The following is a 20,565-nucleotide window of genomic DNA, read 5'->3' as shown; positions in this document are numbered from 1 at the left end:
TCTCACCATCACTTGCCGGAATAAATACATGTCTTTAACAGAAGCGCGTCACATTAAAGTTTGTCAATATAAGAAATCCAGATATAATGAGTAAGACTAATCAAGTTTTACTCCATGTCGTTATAAATGTACAGGCATGCGTGTATATCGCTTCAGGTGTCACAGAGTTAGGTACGTTCCGAATTTCATCAACTTTGGTGGTGACGTCATAATGTTTACATATCCTGGTCAAAGCCATGAATGCAGGAAATGTGGGCAAAAACATCACAAGGCAGTCGAATGTAAAGCTAAATGGGGTGATAACTGTAATGGTCTCCCATGAAAAACCCTCTCCGTGAGATGACCCGTGAGAAAGAATGTGAAACAAATGGAATAGCCTGTGACAATCCAGGCTTGGTATCATCGGAGTCGGTGCTCGTCGAACAAGCCGCCCCTGAGAGTTCGATTCCATTAGCGGATAAGGAAAATATAATTGAAGTACAGGTTGAGGTACATAATGTTCACTCACCTGAATCTGTTAATCAGAACTGAGCTAAGCTAAACGAAGATGGTGTAAGCAGGGCCAGTATGGGTGATGACACGCCAGGTGTTGTCATTACAGAGGATTCCGTTCTTGAGGGTATATGCTTGAACGAGATGTCTCCGTCAACGTCTCAAGGCTGTTCCATTATGGTGCTGGAGGGGTCAAAGGCCTCGAACACTATGTCTTCATGTCAATAAGAACATAGGGTACGAAAGTCCTCCTATTTCTTTTGTCCATACTGTCTGTAACTGATACAATTTGCTTTGGTTCTTAAAACGTCAGTGATTTACATGATGTTAACAAGCAGGCTCAGGTTAAGAATTTTGTGCTAGATAATAACATTGACGTTTTCTTCTTAAAAGAGACACATTTCATGAATTATAATGAAAAAAAACTTTCAATATTCCTGGCGATACCAGGTGGGCTTAGGGTACAAACAGGATTGTGGGGTGTGAATTGTAATACATTATAATTTAGATTGCGTAATACGAAAACAAAATTGATGCTCCTATGGCCATAACATAACTATGAAGGTAGAAATTAACAACACTGTCCTAAATCTTGTATGTGTGTATTCCTCTAATTGTGCTAAAGATAGAAAAGAATCTGTAGCGAGTTTGGAAGCACTTATGTCCAGCAGTGAACGCGTTAGGGGGTGATTTTAACTTTGTGGAAAATAACGTACTGGATAAGTGTGGTTGAAACATGAATGCTAAAAATGATGGTGTCGATGAGATGAATGTTTTAAAAAGAGATTATGCAATTTGTGATGTACACAGGAAGTTACATATTCAACATAGAAACTAATTTTGCACTCCAACAATTTACTTTTTCATTGATTAGTGTAAATGAAGTTGACCTTAATTAGTTTTTACATCTTTTTCTTGTCAAAATTTTCCACTTCAAAAATTTACTTTTTGATTGATTGCCTTAATGTTCCTTAACTCCAGTTACAGTTTGATGACTGAAACTTAATTTATAATTCTAAATTTATCAGGTATTCCAATAAATAATTGTTGTTATATTGTTATATTGCCCTAGTCATTGTTGCTCTCACCGTCACTTGCCGGGAAAGCATATTTTCAATAGTGCGGTTATGCCAGTTTGTAGAGCACGAGACTATTAATCTATGTGTCGTGGGTTAGGGCCTCACGTTGGGTATCATTTATTTTAAAGATCTCTTTTTTTTGTCCGAATTCAAAAATGGAGTAAATGATTGATTGATTTATTTTATTGTTGTTTACCTTCAATTACTCTTTGTAGATTAAAAACTTAAATGATGATGCTAAATCTATCATGAAGTACAAAGTTTTACTTCTGAATGTATAATTTCAACATCCCTGCTGTGTCAGTCGGTAGAGCACGACACTCTTCTCCGGGTAGTGGGCCCAAGTTGGGCGTTATTAGTTTGCAAAAATTTACTGTGAGATTGATTAATTTATTTTATCATTTAACTCCAATTACTCCAGTTGGAAAAGTCCGGCTTGTCTTTCGGTAAGTGCGGATGTGTTTTCAGTGTACTCTGCAGCAGTACGTTGTTGTTGTTGCTGTGCGCTACTGACAATCCTTGATTCAGCGGATTTATTGAATCTTTAGGGGCTATTATTCTTAAAGACAGTGACGAATGCTACCCGTGGCACGGGCAGGCATCATGTCTCGCCCGATGCAGTACAACTCTGCGAAAATAGTTGACAAAACTTTGTCAGTGTGTTTGACGTGGAAATCAGGTGAGTCTTTCGCCAATGTTGTTCAAAGGGATTTTATTGGTGCCTTATCAGATGTGATTGATATCAAGAAGAACCTGTGCTTCCAGTAAAACTACTTTAAAGGGTGTTTCTATGTTCGACTTGCTATTCTAGCGGCTCATTAGGATTTGATCAGGAAGGAGTTTTTGATTGTGCCAGGCCTTGGAGTGTGGAAGATCGCACCGACAAATTCATGTTTTATGAATGTGACTGTTCCCTGGGCCCGCGATGAAAGGTCGGACAAAATCATAATCGAGGCGTTAAAACCATACGCCTTGTGCGTCAGTGAGCAAAGGATCAGATTTGCGGACAATGATTTTTCTCACGCAATAACCGACTTTTGTGTTATTAGGTTTAGATGCCACAAGACAAGGTATGTACCTAACTTTATCAACTTTTACGGGGGCACTGTCTTGTTTACTTGCCTTGCCAGAATGTAGGTGGTACGGCCAGTCCGGCCACAAGGCGCCCCTTTTTCGTGCGGTCTATTGTGATGACATGTCAAATTTGCATGTCAATAATACTACCTGCATAGGATGTTGTTTATGGGTTTCGTCGTATGCTGCACGTGTGAAGCATGGTGTGGTGACGGAAAGCCGCAAAAATGCAAATGAGGCGAGAAGGGACGAGCAGCACATAGCAGAGCTATGGGGGAGTGATGATGAAGTCGACACTGAGGTGGGGTCCGAGGCAGATTCTGAGAAGGAGGGGGCGGAATGTGGTTAAACAAACAGAAAACAGTACACTAAATAGTGACAGCGTCAATCAACCTACGTTGTCTTCCCCCGTGCTGTGTGACCTGGAAGATGAGATAGAGGTTGTAGGTGAGGCTGGTGAATAGCCTGCAGATTATATACCGACAGATAAACGACATCTGTCGCCATGGACGAATCTGTATGCACCAAGCGGTAGAGGCAGGCAGTGAGGAACCTTACGATAAGAAAGAAAGTGAATTAATAATAATGATGAGACTTCCTTCAAGACGCAAAAATTAGGGAGCGGTGAATTAGAAGACAGCGTACACAGGATTATAAAGCGGACCTTCTCCAGCTGACGCCACTCGTTGGTGGCAGTTAGAACCGAGGGTTGTCGGTGTATCGGCAGAGGGCGTCGACGCTGAGGAAAAGGGGTTAGAGGATAAAACAACAAAACAGTGACTTTCACAGTTAAACTGTGGTATGTACATTTATGTATCATCATATTTAGTATCAGGACAGCAACACTGAATGTTAACGACTTGAAGAATGACTTAAAGAAAACCCTGTTAAAGGAATTCGTGTTTGCTCACAAAATTTACATTGTTTTTGCAAGTTGACATCCCAAGTGGCAGTTTCTGGGCCTTTGCAATTAAAGCGCGACTAAGATACTTGTTTAGCTGTTATTTGACATGGAACCCATTCACGGACTACGAATTTGAACTTTGATATGGAATTCATGCCTGGAATATTCATTGTCTGCCCGGCATCATAGAAAACTGATGACCGCTTCTCCCTTGTGTGTTTCCTTCTTTATTTCTTATTTGTATAATTTCTTACATACCTTTGTCTTCGGGAGTTAGTGTTAAACGTTGTTGTGGAAATGGATCTTGCGATTATCGACTTGGAACGCCCTTTACGGACTACGAATGGTATAGGAATGTCGGACTTGACGCTTATATTTGGATTCAGGTTACAGAAGTTCTCAAATGCCTGTTTGGCAAATATATATATATATATATATATATATATATATATATATATATATATATATATATATATATTGTGGTTTGAAGTCTCATTAATAAATTGCCTGTTAAATTCATATGCGTTTATGCCCCAAATCTGTCATTGAACGTAAACACTTTATTAAAGGGTTGGATAAGCATGTATGTGGTAATAAATTTGTAATCCTGAGTGGAGACTTTAACTGGGTGGAAAGCTTTCGTCTAGACTGGCAAGGTGGCAACCCCGAGGGTGGTTGTGAGGGGAGACAAAAACGGACTTTAGCCTTGTAACCATATTCAGAGAACTTCACCCAACGTCCTATTTGTTTACACGGTCAGCTTATGGTGTAAGCTCTCGGTTAGACAAGTTTTACATATCTAAATCTCTTAAAATTCAGCTACAGATAACAGTGTAACTCCAGTTGTACTTTCTGACTACCCCTGTTTTCACTTTACACTCACTGTTAAGGATGTCAGATGTTTTGGAAATCCAATGTATCTATTTTGAATGACTCTAATGTATTTACCTTGACATATGATATTCATGCAGACATTTTCCCCTGGTAGTGGTGAAATGGGAATTTTATGGGGCATGTAAGGGGGCTTTAAGAGACCTTTCTATTTGTAAGCCAGTGAGCGCAAATCAAAATTGAGTGCTCTGCAGGAGAAGCTGGAGACTTTACATTGTGACCCAATTGCCAAGAAAGATGACATTAAGCTTTACCAAAGACTCGATTTCAGCGGTACAGTCTGAACATAATAAGGGGGCTATCATCAGGGCTGGAGTTAAGGATTTTGAACAGCCAGAAAGGTCTACTAGACACTTCCTTAGGAAAGAGGCGATTAGGGGGAGGAAAAAGCTACTTTGTAGGCTCAAATGTCATGAAAATCTTCCTGTTTACATACAAGTCAGTACTCAAGAGAACATTGTGTTACCGAATATTATAAGAAGCTTTATGCTACAGAAGATTCAGACACTGTTATTCAGGAAGTATTTTTATCTGGGCTTCCTGCATTGAATGAACGTGTGTGAAGGGGGGGGGGGGTTAACTGCGGATAAATTGTACGAGGAGGACCATGGCAAATTTGAAAAAACCTGGAAGTGATGGGCTGCCTGTAGAATTTTTCATAAGGTTTTGGATTATTCTAGGCAATACCTTCACGGCGGTTGTCAATGAATGTTTTCTTTTTGATTTATTTTGTTGAAGTTTTTCGCCGTACTCAAAAATGTTTCACGACGGCGTCTAGCATTACGATGGGAGGAAACCGGGCGGCGGCCACGGAAAACCCACGGCCATCAGCAGGTTGCTGACAGACCTTTCCACTAGTTTTTTTTTAAATTGTAATTTATTGCCAATTTGTCATCAAATACACGAGATTTAACAATACCTGGCTATCACGAACTTTGGAAATCACAAAGCAACCTTAATTAAAATAAAATATGACAGACAAGATGACTTCTTTGTAAACACAACAATTGCACGTTAGCTGTCCATTTTAATAAATACACTACTTTATCATTCTGTAAACTACATAAGAATTTTTTTATCCACCAGATTTTCTTGAAAGATCGCGTGCCTAGTCGAAAAAAGTCAACATGAATACGTGTTTTAATTACTCCTTTTGGGGCCTTTACAATGGCAACAGCATATCTGTTCTTTTTCTGAAATATGTCGTTGCGTGCACACCAAATACTAAACTGAAGAACACATATGACATACACCATCTCTCCTCTAACTTCCGGGTTGAAGGTGGAATTGAATACCTTGTAAATTAATGTTTCCGGGTCCATATTTGGTAGTCATCGGTGGCTACATTTCTCTTAAGAAGTTAATTGTTAAGTACGACAGTTTTCCATATTCTAACCTAGTCCAAATGCAGCATAGACGGCATTGCTCTTGGACAATGTACTATTTTTGTTGCAAAATATTCGTAAATACATCTGCTTGAACACAATCTTAAAGGTTGTTGTTCACCATTGGTAAATTTTCTCTACTCAGTCAGGGCCAATCTATTAAAAGGTGGAATGTTGACAGAATGTGGGACGTTGGAATTACACAGTTCGTGACAAACATGTCTTAAGGGTAAAGCCAACCAATGGATGGCAAAGTATTTCCATTCCGCTGTCGGTCCATGAATTAATTTTAAAACATACCGAGAAACAAGTGCTTTTATTTTACATTCTATATTATGTACTTTTAGACCTCCTTTCCCTATTTTATTATGTACGGCAATTCTCTTCAAACTTTTACCGGCCCCCGATAGCACAGATGGTAGAGAGTCCGCTTCGGGAGCGGTAGATCCAGGATTAAAAGAGACCTTAAAAGAGGAAGTTGTAACTTTCTCGCTTGGAGTTCAGCATGAAGGGGATGTTATGACGACTGGTTGACACGTATCAATATAACGGCTAGGTCGGGGCTCCATACTTGCCTTCGGTAAGCCATCTCAGTGAGGCAGCACTAGATAAAAGAGCGGTGGAAATCCGTCCTGCAACAAGGAGGCACATTGTGTGCACTCTAAGGATTCCTTCGTCGTCAAGTGATTGAAAAATTGTTAATATATATATATATATATATATATATATATATATATATATATATATATATATATAAGCGTTATGTCCGATATTCATATACCATTCGTAGTCCTTAAAAGGCGTTCCAAGTCGATAATCGCAAGATCCATTTCCAAAACAACGTTTAACACTAACTCCCAAAGACAAAGGTATTTAAGAAATTATACAATAAGAAATAAAGCCGGTAACACACAAGGGAGAACCGGTCATCAGTTTTCAATGATGCCGGGCAGACAATAAATATTCCAGGCATGAATTCCATATCCATAATTTCAAATCCGTAGTCCGTGAATGAGTTCCAGGTCAAACAATTAAACAAGTATATCAGTCGCGCTTTTATTACAACTGTTCATAAAGGCATCATGCTGATGTAATGGCCATGGCTAACTTTACGGCCCCTAGCCCCAGGTTAAGCGGCATTAGATACAGTTTGAAAAAGGCTAGCGTACGACATTAAACCCCAAGCACTCACTCATTTCTGTTATTCTAATTATATACGGAAAAGAACTCTCTTCAGATAAAATTGCAGTCGTATCACCTGCAAATGCCGACACTCTTGCTTCCTTATTTGTGCCTGGCAACCGTTGTTATTATTGTTTCTGGTAGCTGGTATAAAGGGCCCTAAGGACAACACATACAATAATGGTGACAAAAAACAACCCTGTCGGACGCTTCGACTCAGGTTAAATTCTTCTGTTATTTGCCCGTTCACAATAACACTACTTGAAATATCAGTATATCATAACTACACCCACTTACAAAAGTCGGGTCCGAAGTTAAACTTCTCTGAACACTTGAACAAAAATGACCAGTGTACTCTGTCTAAGGCTTTCTCCTTGTCTAAGTTAAGAAAGCATCCTTTTAAATCCTTTTGTTCAACATAATCATATGTATTTCGATTTGGACAAGAAAGAGTTCTTCAAACTAGAATCATATACATCAAATAATTAAAGAGTACAGTTTTCAAGTGCAAAATATGGACACCAACGAGGTCTTTAATAAAAATGACGCCCAACGTCGGTCTCCAACTCACGGCCCTAAGGTTATGAGTCTCGGACTTTGCGCACTGACATAGCCAGGCTGTTAAAATCATACTTGCAAAACCACATGGAGTAAAACTTTAGTCGTTTTACCCAGTACATCTGAATTTTAGGTTTTGTAGAGACTTTCAACGTGACGCGCTTCTGGGAGTGACGGTAAGAAGAGCAATAACTATGTCAATATAAAAATGATTCTCTTTGTTGGAACATCAGATAATTTTAACGTCATCTTTCAAGTTTTAATCTTCAAAGAATAATAGGAGTTCAACAACAATAATAAAGGTCAATCAATCACAATGTAAATTTTGGTGTGAAACATTTGGACACGAAAGAGATCTATAAAAGCATTGCCGCCCAACGTGGGGCTCGAACCCACGACCCCGAGATTAAGAGTCTCGTGCTCTACCGACTGAGCTAGCCGGGCTGTTGAAATTACACATTGAGAACAACATACAGTAAAGCATAATATCGTCGTACACAGTGCATCCTGATTTTCCGTCTTGTCACACTTGCAGTGTAAGGCGTTTCTGCTAAAGACAGGTATAGAAACACATGTATTGCCCTTATTCCATCATGTATTTTTTCCGGCAAGTCAGGGTAAGAACATCAGTGACTATGGCAATATAACAATGATACTCATTAATGGAAAACCTGTAAACTTTAACATCATCATTTAAGCCTCAGGCTTCAAAGAGTAATTGCAGTTAAAAAACAAGATATGATCATGAAATCCAAAACATTAAATTTTGGAGCACAAAATTTGGACAAGAAAGAGTTCTTCAAAGTAGATTCATATACATCAATTAATTAAAGGGTACATTTTTCAAGAGCAAAATATGGACACCAACGAGGTCTTTTATAAAAATGACGCCCAACATAAGTCTTCAACCCACGGCCCTAAGCTTATGAGTCTCGGACTTTGTGCACTGACATAGCCAGGCTGTTAAAATCATACTTGCAAAACCACATGGAGAAAAACTTTAGTCGTTTTACCCAGTACATCTGAACTTTAAGTCTTGTAAACACTTGCAACGTGACTCGCTTCTGGCAGTGACGGTAAGAAGAGCAATGACTATGTCACTATAAAAATGATTCTCTTTGTTGGAACACCAGATAATTTTAACGTCATCTTTCAAGTTTTAATCTTCAAAGAATAATAGGAGTTCAACAACAATAATAAACGTCAATCAATCACAATGTAAATTTTGGTGTAAAACAATTGGACACGAAAGAGATCTATAAAAGTATTGCCGTCCAACGTGGGGCTCGAACCCACGACCCCGAGATTAAGAGTTTCGTGCTCTACCGACTGAGCTAGCCGGGCTGTTAAAATTACACATTGAGAACAGCATAGAGTAAAGCATAATATCGTCGTACACAGTACATATTGATTTTCCGTCTTGTCACACTTGCAGTGTAAGGCGTTTCTGCTAAAGACAGGTATAGAAACACATGTATTGCCTTGTTTTCCATCATGTATTTTTTCCGGCAAGTCAGGGTAAGAACATCAGTGACTATGGCAATATAACAGTGATACTCATTAATGGAAAACCTGTAAACTTTAGCATCATCATTTAAGCCTCATTCTTCAAAGAGTAATTGCAGTTAAAAAACAAGATATGATCATGAAATCCAAAACATTAAACTTTGGAGCACAAAATTTGGACAAGAAAGAGTTCTTCAAAGTAGATTCATATACATCAATTAATTAAAGAGTACATTTTTCAAGTGCAAAATATGGACACCAACGAGGTCTTTTATAAAAATGACGCCCAACATAAGTCTTCAACCCACGGCCCTAAGCTTATGAGTCTCGGACTTTGCGCACTGACATAGCCAGGCTGTTAAAATCATACTTGCAAAACCACATGGAGAAAAACTTTAGTCGTTTTACCCAGTACATCTGAACTTTAGGTCTTGTAAACACTTGCAACGTGACTCGCTTCTGGTAGTGATATAAAAATATAAAAATGATTCTCTTTGTTGGAACACCAGATAATTTTAACGTCATCTTTCAAGTTTTAATCTTCAAAGAATAATAGGAGTTCAACAACAATAATAAAGGTCAATCAATCACAATGTAAATTTTGGTGTGAAACATTTGGGCACGAAAGAGATCTATAAAAGTATTGCCGCCCAACGTGGGGCTCGAACCCACGATCCCGAGATTAAGAGTCTCGTGCTCTACCGACTGAGCTAGCCGGGCTGTTGAAATTACACATTGAGAACAGCATAGAGTAAAGCATAATACCGTCGTACACAGTACATATTGATTTTCCGTCTTGTCACACTTGCAGTGTAAGGCGTTTCTGCTAAAGACAGGTATAGAAACACATGTATTGCCTTTTTTTCCATCATGTATTTTTTCCGGCAAGTCAGGTTAAGAACATCAGTGACTATGGCAATATAACAATGATACTCATTAATGGAAAACCTGCAAACTTTAGCATCATCATTTAAGCCTCAGGCTTCAAAGAGTAATTGCAGTTAAAAAACAAGATATGATCATGAAATCCAAAACATTAAATTTTGGAGCACAAAATTTGGACAAGAAAGAGTTCTTCAAACTAGATTCATATACATCAAATAATTAAAGAGTACATTTTTCAAGAGCAAAATATGGACACCAACGAGGTCTTTTATAAAAATGACGCCCAACATAAGTCTTCAACCCACGGCCCTAAGCTTATGAGTCTCGGACTTTGCGCACTGACATAGCCCGGCTGTTAAAATCATACTTGCAAAACCACATGGAGAAAAACTTTAGTCGTTTTACCCAGTACATCTGAACTTTAGGTCTTGTAAACACTTGCAACGTGACTCGCTTCTGGCAGTGACGGTAAGAAGAGCAATGACTATGTCAATATAAAAATGATTCTCTTTGTTGGAACACCAGATAATTTTAACGTCATCTTTCAAGTTTAAATCTTCAAAGAATAATAGGAATTCAACAACAATAATAAGGGTCAATCAATCACAATGTAAATTTTGGTGTGAAACATTTGGACACGAAAGAGATCTATAAAAGTATTGCCGCCCAACGTGGGGCTCGAACCCACGACCCCGAGATTAAGAGTCTCGTGCTCTACCGACTGAGCTAGCCGGGAGTAAAGCATAATATCGTCGTACACAGTACATATTGATTTTCCGTCTTGTCACACTTGCAGTGTAAGGCGTTTCTGCTAAAGACAGGTATAGAAACACATGTATTGCCTTTTTTTCCATCATGTATTTTTTCCGGCAAGTCAGGGTAAGAACATCGGTGACTATGGCAATATAACAATGATACTCATTAATGGAAAACCTGTAAACTTTAGCATCATCATTTAAGCCTCAGGCTTCAAAGAGTAATTGCAGTTAAAAAACAAGATATGATCATGAAATCCAAAACATTAAATTTTGGAGCACAAAATTTGGACAAGAAAGAGTTCTTCAAAGTAGATTCATATACATCAATTAATTAAAGTGTACATTTTTCAAGAGTAAAATATAAACACCAACGAGGTCTTTTATAAAAATGACGCTCAAGATAAGTCTTCAACCCACGGCCCTAAGCTTATGAGTCTCGGACTTTGCGCACTGACATAGCCAGGCTGTTAAAATCATACTTGCAAAACCACATGGAGAAAAACTTTAGTCGTTTTACCCAGTACATCTGAACTTTAGGTCTTGTAAACACTTGCAACGTGACTCGCTTCTGGCAGTGATATAAAAATATAAAAATGATTCTCTTTGTTGGAACACCAGATAATTTTAACGTCATCTTTCAAGTTTTAATCTTCAAAGAATAATAGGAGTTCAACAACAATAATAAAGGTCAATCAATCACAATGTAAATTTTGGTGTGAAACATTTGGACACGAAAGAGATCTATAAAAGTATTGCCGCCCAACGTGGGGCTCGAACCCACGACCCCGAGATTAAGAGTCTCGTGCTCTACCGACTGAGCTAGCCGGGCTGTTGAAATTACACATTGAGAACAGCATAGAGTAAAGCATAATATCGTCGTACACAGTACATATTGATTTTCCGTCTTGTCACACTTGCAGTGTAAGGCGTTTCTGCTAAAGACAGGTATAGAAACACATGTATTGCCTTTTTTTCCATCATGTATTTTTTCCGGCAAGTCAGGGTAAGAACATCAGTGACTATGGCAATATAACAATGATACTCATTAATGGAAAACCTGTAAACTTTAGCATCATCATTTAAGCCTCATTCTTCAAAGAGTAATTGCAGTTAAAAAACAAAATATGTCATTAAATCCAAAAAAGTAAATTTTGGAGCACAAAATTTGGACAAGAAAGAGTTCTTCAAACTAATATCATATACATCAATTAATTAAAGAGTACATTTTTCAAGAGCAAAATATGGACACCAACGAGGTCTTTTATAAAAATGACTCCCAACATAAGTCTTCAACCCACGGCTCTAAGCTTATGAGTCTCGGACTTTGCGGACTGACATAGCCAGGCTGTTAAAATTATACTTGCAAAACCACATGGAGAAAAACTTTAGTCGTTTTACCCAGTACATCTGAACTTTAGGTCTTGTAAACACTTGCAACGTGACTCGCTTCTGGCAGTGACGGTAAGAAGAGCAATGACTATGTCAATATAAAAATGATTCTCTTTGTTGGAACACCAGATAATTTTAACTTCATCTTTCAAGTTTTAATCTTCAAAGAATAATAGGAGTTCAACAACAATAATAAAGGTCAATCAATCACAATGTAAATTTTGGTGTGAAACATTTGGACACGAAAGAGATTTATAAAAGTATTGCCTCCCAACGTGGGGCTCGAACCCACGACCCCGAGATTTAGAGTCTCGTGCTCTACCGACTGAGCTAGCCGGGCTGTTGAAATTACACATTGAGAACAGCATAGAGTAAAGCATAATATCGTCGTACACAGTACATATTGATTTTCCGTCTTGTCACACTTGCAGTGTAAGGCGTTTCTGCTAAAGACAGGTATAGAAACACATGTATTGCATTTTTTTCCATCATGTATTTTTTCCGGCAAGTCAGGGTAAGAACATCAGTGACTATGGCAATATAACAATGATACTCATTAATGGAAAACCTGTAAACTTTAGCATCATCATTTAAGCCTCATTCTTCAAAGAGTAATTGCAGTTAAAAAACAAGATATGTCATTAAATCCAAGAAAGTAAATTTTGGAGCACAAAATTTGGACAAGAAAGAGTTCTTCAAACTAGAATCATATACATCAATTAATTAAAGGGTACATTTTTCAAGAGCAAAATATGGACACCAACGAGGTCTTTTATAAAAATGACTCCCAACATAAGTCTTCAACCCACGGCCCTAAGCTTATGAGTCTCGGACTTTGCACACTGACATAGCCAGGCTGTTAAAATCATACTTGCAAAACCACATGGAGAAAAACTTAAGTCGTTTTACCCAGTACATCTGAACTTTAGGTCTTGTAAACACTTGCAACGTGACTCGCTTCTGGCAGTGACGGTAAGAAGAGCAATGACTATGTCAATATAAAAATGATTCTCTTTGTTGGAACACCAGATAATTTTAACGTCATCTTTCAAGTTTTAATCTTCAAAGAATAATAGCAGTTCAACAACAATAATAAAGGTCAATCAATCACAATGTAAATTTTTGTGTGAAACATTTGGGCACGAAAGAGATCTATAAAAGTATTGCCGCCCAACGTGGGGCTCGAACCCACGACCCCGAGATTAAGAGTCTCGTGCTCTACCGACTGAGCTAGTCGGGCTGTTGAAATTACACATTGAGAACAGCATAGAGTAAAGCATAATATCGTCGTACACAGTACATATTGATTTTCCGTCTTGTCACACTTGCAGTGTAAGGCGTTTCTGCTAAAGACAGGTATAGAAACACATGTATTGCCTTTTTTTCCATCATGTATTTTTTCCGGCAAGTCAGGGTAAGAACATCAGTGACTATGGCAATATAACAATGATACTCATTAATGGAAAACCTGTAAACTTTAGCATCATCATTTAAGCCTCATTCTTCAAAGAGTAATTGCAGTTCAAAAACAAGATATGTCATTAAATCCAAAAAAGTAAATTTTGGAGCACAAAATTTGGACAAGAAAGAGTTCTTCAAACTAATATCATATACATCAATTAATTAAAGAGTACATTTTTCAAGAGCAAAATATGGACACCAACGAGGTCTTTTATAAAAATGACTCCCAACATAAGTCTTCAACCCACGGCTCTAAGCTTATGAGTCTCGGACTTTGCGGACTGACATAGCCAGGCTGTTAAAATTATACTTGCAAAACCACATGGAGAAAAACTTTAGTCGTTTTACCCAGTACATCTGAACTTTAGGTCTTGTAAACACTTGCAACGTGACTCGCTTCTGGCAGTGACGGTAAGAAGAGCAATGACTATGTCAATATAAAAATGATTCTCTTTGTTGGAACACCAGATAATTTTAACTTCATCTTTCAAGTTTTAATCTTCAAAGAATAATAGGAGTTCAACAACAATAATAAAGGTCAATCAATCACAATGTAAATTTTGGTGTGAAACATTTGGACACGAAAGAGATTTATAAAAGTATTGCCTCCCAACGTGGGGCTCGAACCCACGACCCCGAGATTAAGAGTCTCGTGCTCTACCGACTGAGCTAGCCGGGCTGTTGAAATTACACATTGAGAACAGCATAGAGTAAAGCATAATATCGTCGTACACAGTACATATTGATTTTCCGTCTTGTCACAGTTGCAGTGTAAGGCGTTTCTGCTAAAGACAGGTATAGAAACACATGTATTGCATTTTTTTCCATCATGTATTTTTTCCGGCAAGTCAGGGTAAGAACATCAGTGACTATGGCAATATAACAATGATACTCATTAATGGAAAACCTGTAAACTTTAGCATCATCATTTAAGCCTCATTCTTCAAAGAGTAATTGCAGTTAAAAAACAAGATATGTCATTAAATCCAAGAAAGTAAATTTTGGAGCACAAAATTTGGACAAGAAAGCGTTCTTCAAACTAGAATCATATACATCAATTAATTAAAGGGTACATTTTTCAAGAGCAAAATATGGACACCAACGAGGTCTTTTATAAAAATGACTCCCAACATAAGTCTTCAACCCACGGCCCTAAGCTTATGAGTCTCGGACTTTGCACACTGACATAGCCAGGCTGTTAAAATCATACTTGCAAAACCACATGGAGAAAAACTTTAGTCGTTTTACCCAGTACATCTGAACTTTAGGTCTTGTAAACACTTGCAACGTGACTCGCTTCTGGCAGTGACGGTAAGAAGAGCAATGACTATGTCAATATAAAAATGATTCTCTTTGTTGGAACACCAGATAATTTTAACGTCATCTTTCAAGTTTTAATCTTCAAAGAATAATAGGAGTTCAACAACAATAATAAAGGTCAATCAATCACAATGTAAATTTTTGTGTGAAACATTCGGGCACGAAAGAGATCTATAAAAGTATTGCCGCCCAACGTGGGGCTCGAACCCACGACCCCGAGATTAAGAGTCTCGTGCTCTACCGACTGAGCTAGCCGGGCTGTTGAAATTACACATTGAGAACAGCATAGAGTAAAGCATAATATCGTCGTACACAGTACATATTGATTTTCCGTCTTGTCACACTTGCAGTGTAAGGCGTTTCTGCTAAAGACAGGTATAGAAACACATGTATTGCCTTTTTTTCCATCATGTATTTTTTCCGGCAAGTCAGGGTAAGAACATCAGTGACTATGGCAATATAACAATGATACTCATTAATGGAAAACCTGTAAACTTTAGCATCATCATTTAAGCCTCATTCTTCAAAGAGTAATTGCAGTTCAAAAACAAGATATGTCATTAAATCCAAAACATTAAATTTTGGAGCACAAAATTTGGACAAGAAAGAGTTCTTCAAACTAATATCATATACATCAATTAATTAAAGAGTACATTTTTCAAGAGCAAAATATGGACACCAACGAGGTCTTTTATAAAAATGATGTTCAACATAAGTCTTCAACCCACGGCCTTAAGCTTATGAGTCTCGGACTTTGCGCACTGACATAGCCAGGCTGTTAAAATCATACTTGCAAAACCACATGGAGAAAAACTTTAGTCGTTTTACCCACATCTGAACTTTAGGTCTTGTAAACACTTGCAACGTGACTCGCTTCTGGCAGTAACGGTAAGAAGAGCAATGACTATGTCAATATAAAAATGATTCTCTTTGTTGGAACACCAGATAATTTTAACGTCATCTTTCAAGTTTTAATCTTCAAAGAATAATAGGAGTTCAACAACAATAATAAAGGTCAATCAATCACAATGTAAATTTTGGTGTGAAACATTTAGACAAGAAAAAGATTTATAAAAGTATTGCCGCCCAACGTGGGGCTCGAACCCACGACCCCGAGATTAAGAGTCTCGTGCTCTACCGACTGAGCTAGCCGGGCTGTTGAGATTACACATTGAGAACAGCATAGAGTAAAGCATAATATCGTCGTACACAGTACATATTGATTTTCCGTCTTGTCACACTTGCAGTGTAAGGCGTTTCTGCTAAAGACAGGTATAGAAACACATGTATTGCATTTTTTCCATCATGTATTTTTTCCGGCAAGTCAGGGTAAGAACATCAGTGACTATGGCAATATAACAATGATACTCATTAATGGAAAACCTGTAAACTTTAGCATCATCATTTAAGCCTCATTCTTCAAAGAGTAATTGCAGTTAAAAAACAAGATATGTCATTAAATCCAAAAAAGTAAATTTTGGAGCACAAAATTTGGACAAGAAAGAGTTCTTCAAACTAGAATCATATACATCAATTAATTAAAGGGTACATTTTTCAAGAGCAAAATATGGACACCAACGAGGTCTTTTATAAAAGTGACTCCCAACATAAGTCTTCAACCCACGGCCCTAAGCTTATGAGTCTCGGACTTTGCACACTGACATAGCCAGGCTGTTAAAATCATACTTGCAAAACCACATGGAGAAAAACTTTAGTCGTTTTACCCACATCTGAACTTTAGGTCTTGTAAACACTTGCAACGTGACTCGCTTCTGGCAGTGACGGTAAGAAGAGCAATGACTATGTCAATATAAAAATGATTCTCTTTGTTGGAACACCAGATAATTTTAACGTCATCTTTCAAGTTTTAATCTTCAAAGAATAATAGGAGTTCAACAACAATAATAAAGGTCAATCAATCACAATGTAAATTTTGGTGTGAAACATTTAGAAAAGAAAAAGATTTATAAAAGTATTGCCGCCCAACGTGGGGCTCGAACCCACGACCCCGAGATTAAGAGTCTCGTGCTCTACCGACTGAGCTAGCCGGGCTGTTGAGATTACACATTGAGAACAGCATAGAGTAAAGCATAATATCGTCGTACACAGTACATCCTGATTTTCCGTCTTGTCACACTTGCAGTGTAAGGCGTTTCTGCTAAAGACAGGTATAGAAACACATGTATTGCCTTTTTTTCCATCATGTATTTTTTCCGGCAAGTCAGGGTAAGAACATCAGTGACTATGGCAATATAACAATGATACTCATTAATGGAAAACCTGTAAACTTTAGCATCATCATTTAAGCCTCATTCTTCAAAGAGTAATTGCAGTTAAAAAACAAGATATGTCATTAAATCCAAAACATTAAATTTTGGAGCACAAAATTTGGACAAGAAAGAGTTCTTCAAACTAATATCATATACATCAATTAATTAAAGGGTACATTTTTCAAGAGCAAAATATGGACACCAACGAGGTCTTTTATACAAATGATGTTCAACATAAGTCTTCAACCCACGGCCCTAAGCTTATGAGTCTCGGACTTTGCGCACTGACATAGCCAGGCTGTTAAAATCATACTTGCAAAACCACATGGAGAAAAACTTTAGTCGTTTTACCCAGTACATCTGAACTTTAGGTCTTGTAAACACTTGCAACGTGACTCGCTTCTGGCAGTGACGGTAAGAAGAGCAATGACTATGTCAATATAAAAATGATTCTCTTTGTTGGAACACCAGATAATTTTAACTTCATCTTTCAAGTTTTAATCTTCAAAGAATAATAGGAGTTCAACAACAATAATAAAGGTCAATCAATCACAATGTAAATTTTTGTGTGAAACATTTGGACACGAAAGAGATTTATAAAAGTATTGCCTCCCAACGTGGGGCTCGAACCCACTACCCCGAGATTAAGAGTCTCGTGCTCTACCGACTGAGCTAGCCGGGCTGTTAAAATTATACATTGAGAACAGCATAGAGTAAAGCATAATATCGTCGTACACAGCACATATTGATTTTCCGTCTTGTCACACTTGCAGTGTAAGGCGTTTCTGCTAAAGACAGGTATAGAAACACATGTATTGCCTTTTTTTCCATCATGTATTTTTTCCGGCAAGTCAGGGTAAGAACATCAGTGACTATGGCAATATAACAATGATACTCATTAATGGAAAACCTGTAAACTTTAGCATCATCATTTAAGCCTCATTCTTCAAAGAGTAATTGCAGTTAAAAAACAAGATATGTCATTAAATCCAAAAAAGTAAATTTTGGAGCACAAAATTTGGACAAGAAAGAGTTCTTCAAACTAATATCATATACATCAATTAATTAAAGGGTACATTTTTCAAGAGCAAAATATGGACACCAACGAGGTCTTTTATAAAAATGACTCCCAACATAAGTCTTCAACCCACGGCTCTAAGCTTATGAGTCTCGGACTTTGCGCACTGACATAGCCAGGCTGTTAAAATTATACTTGCAAAACCACATGGAGAAAAACTTTAGTCGTTTTACCCAGTACATCTGAACTTTAGGTCTTGTAAACACTTGCAACGTGACTCGCTTCTGGCAGTGACGGTAAGAAGAGCAATGACTATGTCAATATAAAAATGATTCTCTTTGTTGGAACACCAGATAATTTTAACTTCATCTTTCAAGTTTTAATCTTCAAAGAATAATAGGAGTTCAACAACAATAATAAAGGTCAATCAATCACAATGTAAATTTTGGTGTGAAACATTTAGACAAGAAAAAGATTTATAAAAGTATTGCCGCCCAACGTGGGGCTCGAACCCACGACCCCGAGATTAAGAGTCTCGTGCTCTACCGACTGAGCTAGCCGGGCTGTTGAAATTACACATTGAGAACAGCATAGAGTAAAGCATAATATCGTCGTACACAGTACATATTGATTTTCCGTCTTGTCACACTTGCAGTGTAAGGCGTTTCTGCTAAAGACAGGTATAGAAATACATGTATTGCCTTTTTTTCCATCATGTATTTTTTCCGGCAAGTCAGGGTAAGAACATCAGTGACTATGGCAATATAACAATGATACTCATTAATGGAAAACCTGTAAACTTTAGCATCATCATTTAAGCCTCATTCTTCAAAGAGTAATTGCAGTTAAAAAACAAGATATGTCATTAAATCCAAAACATTAAATTTTGGAGCACAAAATTTGGACAAGAAAGAGTTCTTCAAACTAATATCATATACATCAATTAATTAAAGGGTACATTTTTCAAGAGCAAAATATGGACACCAACGAGGTCTTTTATACAAATGATGTTCAACATAAGTCTTCAACCCACGGCCCTAAGCTTATGAGTCTCGGACTTTGCGCACTGACATAGCCAGGCTGTTAAAATCATACTTGCAAAACCACATGGAGAAAAACTTTAGTCGTTTTACCCAGTACATCTGAACTTTAGGTCTTGTAAACACTTGCAACGTGACTCGCTTCTGGCAGTGACGGTAAGAAGAGCAATGACTATGTCAATATAAAAATGATTCTCTTTGTTGGAACACCAGATAATTTTAACTTCATCTTTCAAGTTTTAATCTTCAAAGAATAATAGGAGTTCAACAACAATAATAAAGGTCAATCAATCACAATGTAAATTTTGGTGTGAAACATTTGGACACGAAAGAGATTTATAAAAGTATTGCCTCCCAACGTGGGGCTCGAACCCACGACCCCGAGATTAAGAGTCTCGTGCTCTACCGACTGAGCTAGCCGGGCTGTTGAAATTACACATTGAGAACAGCATAGAGTAAAGCATAATATCGTCGTACACAGTACATATTGATTTTCCGTCTTGTCACACTTGCAGTGTAAGGCGTTTCTGCTAAGGACAGGTATAGAAACACATGTATTGCCTTTTTTTCCATCATGTATTTTTTCCGGCAAGTCAGGGTAAGAACATCAGTGACTATGGCAATATAACAATGATACTCATTAATGGAAAACCTGTAAACTTTAGCATCATCATTTAAGCCTCATTCTTCAAAGAGTAATTGCAGTTAAAAAACAAGATATGTCATTAAATCCAAGAAAGTAAATTTTGGAGCACAAAATTTGGACAAGAAAGAGTTCTTCAAACTAGAATCATATACATCAATTAATTAAAGGGTACATTTTTCAAGAGCAAAATATGGACACCAACGAGGTCTTTTATAAAAATGACTCCCAACATAAGTCTTCAACCCACGGCCCTAAGCTTATGAGTCTCGGACTTTGCACACTGACATAGCCAGGCTGTTAAAATCATACTTGCAAAACCACATGGAGAAAAACTTAAGTCGTTTTACCCAGTACATCTGAACTTTAGGTCTTGTAAACACTTGCAACGTGACTCGCTTCTGGCAGTGACGGTAAGAAGAGCAATGACTATGTCAATATAAAAATGATTCTCTTTGTTGGAACACCAGATAATTTTAACGTCATCTTTCAAGTTTTAATCTTCAAAGAATAATAGCAGTTCAACAACAATAATAAAGGTCAGTCAATCACAATGTAAATTTTTGTGTGAAACATTTGGGCACGAAAGAGATCTATAAAAGTATTGCCGCCCAACGTGGGGCTCGAACCCACGACCCCGAGATTAAGAGTCTCGTGCTCTACCGACTGAGCTAGCCGGGCTGTTGAAATTACACATTGAGAACAGCATA

General features: G+C 37.7%; 14 non-coding genes across 14 annotated transcripts; all 14 read right to left on the bottom strand.

Moving 5' to 3' along the window:
* Positions 1 to 7,936: 7,936 nt before the first annotated feature.
* Trnak-cuu (transfer RNA lysine (anticodon CUU)) lies at positions 7,937 to 8,009 on the bottom strand. The gene has a single exon. It is a non-coding gene; the product is annotated as a tRNA-Lys (tRNA).
* An 827-nt stretch (positions 8,010 to 8,836) lies between these two features.
* Positions 8,837 to 8,909, bottom strand: Trnak-cuu (transfer RNA lysine (anticodon CUU)). Its single transcript has one exon. It is a non-coding gene; the product is annotated as a tRNA-Lys (tRNA).
* An 809-nt stretch (positions 8,910 to 9,718) lies between these two features.
* On the bottom strand, positions 9,719 to 9,791 carry Trnak-cuu (transfer RNA lysine (anticodon CUU)). The gene has a single exon. It is a non-coding gene; the product is annotated as a tRNA-Lys (tRNA).
* Positions 9,792 to 10,619: 828 nt separating this feature from the next.
* On the bottom strand, positions 10,620 to 10,692 carry Trnak-cuu (transfer RNA lysine (anticodon CUU)). Its single transcript has one exon. It is a non-coding gene; the product is annotated as a tRNA-Lys (tRNA).
* Positions 10,693 to 11,470: 778 nt separating this feature from the next.
* On the bottom strand, positions 11,471 to 11,543 carry Trnak-cuu (transfer RNA lysine (anticodon CUU)). Its single transcript has one exon. It is a non-coding gene; the product is annotated as a tRNA-Lys (tRNA).
* Positions 11,544 to 13,270: 1,727 nt separating this feature from the next.
* On the bottom strand, positions 13,271 to 13,343 carry Trnak-cuu (transfer RNA lysine (anticodon CUU)). The gene has a single exon. It is a non-coding gene; the product is annotated as a tRNA-Lys (tRNA).
* An 824-nt stretch (positions 13,344 to 14,167) lies between these two features.
* Positions 14,168 to 14,243, bottom strand: Trnak-cuu (transfer RNA lysine (anticodon CUU)). Its single transcript has one exon. It is a non-coding gene; the product is annotated as a tRNA-Lys (tRNA).
* Positions 14,244 to 15,070: 827 nt separating this feature from the next.
* Trnak-cuu (transfer RNA lysine (anticodon CUU)) lies at positions 15,071 to 15,143 on the bottom strand. Its single transcript has one exon. It is a non-coding gene; the product is annotated as a tRNA-Lys (tRNA).
* An 824-nt stretch (positions 15,144 to 15,967) lies between these two features.
* Trnak-cuu (transfer RNA lysine (anticodon CUU)) lies at positions 15,968 to 16,040 on the bottom strand. The gene has a single exon. It is a non-coding gene; the product is annotated as a tRNA-Lys (tRNA).
* Positions 16,041 to 16,863: 823 nt separating this feature from the next.
* Positions 16,864 to 16,936, bottom strand: Trnak-cuu (transfer RNA lysine (anticodon CUU)). The gene has a single exon. It is a non-coding gene; the product is annotated as a tRNA-Lys (tRNA).
* An 824-nt stretch (positions 16,937 to 17,760) lies between these two features.
* Positions 17,761 to 17,836, bottom strand: Trnak-cuu (transfer RNA lysine (anticodon CUU)). Its single transcript has one exon. It is a non-coding gene; the product is annotated as a tRNA-Lys (tRNA).
* Positions 17,837 to 18,663: 827 nt separating this feature from the next.
* Positions 18,664 to 18,736, bottom strand: Trnak-cuu (transfer RNA lysine (anticodon CUU)). Its single transcript has one exon. It is a non-coding gene; the product is annotated as a tRNA-Lys (tRNA).
* Positions 18,737 to 19,560: 824 nt separating this feature from the next.
* Trnak-cuu (transfer RNA lysine (anticodon CUU)) lies at positions 19,561 to 19,636 on the bottom strand. The gene has a single exon. It is a non-coding gene; the product is annotated as a tRNA-Lys (tRNA).
* Positions 19,637 to 20,463: 827 nt separating this feature from the next.
* Trnak-cuu (transfer RNA lysine (anticodon CUU)) lies at positions 20,464 to 20,536 on the bottom strand. Its single transcript has one exon. It is a non-coding gene; the product is annotated as a tRNA-Lys (tRNA).
* Positions 20,537 to 20,565: the final 29 nt, after the last annotated feature.

The sequence above is a fragment of the Liolophura sinensis genome, chromosome 1, assembly GCF_032854445.1.
Source record: "Liolophura sinensis isolate JHLJ2023 chromosome 1, CUHK_Ljap_v2, whole genome shotgun sequence".
Classification (NCBI taxonomy): domain Eukaryota; kingdom Metazoa; phylum Mollusca; class Polyplacophora; order Chitonida; family Chitonidae; genus Liolophura; species Liolophura sinensis.
This window is presented reverse-complemented; position numbering and strand designations above follow the sequence as displayed.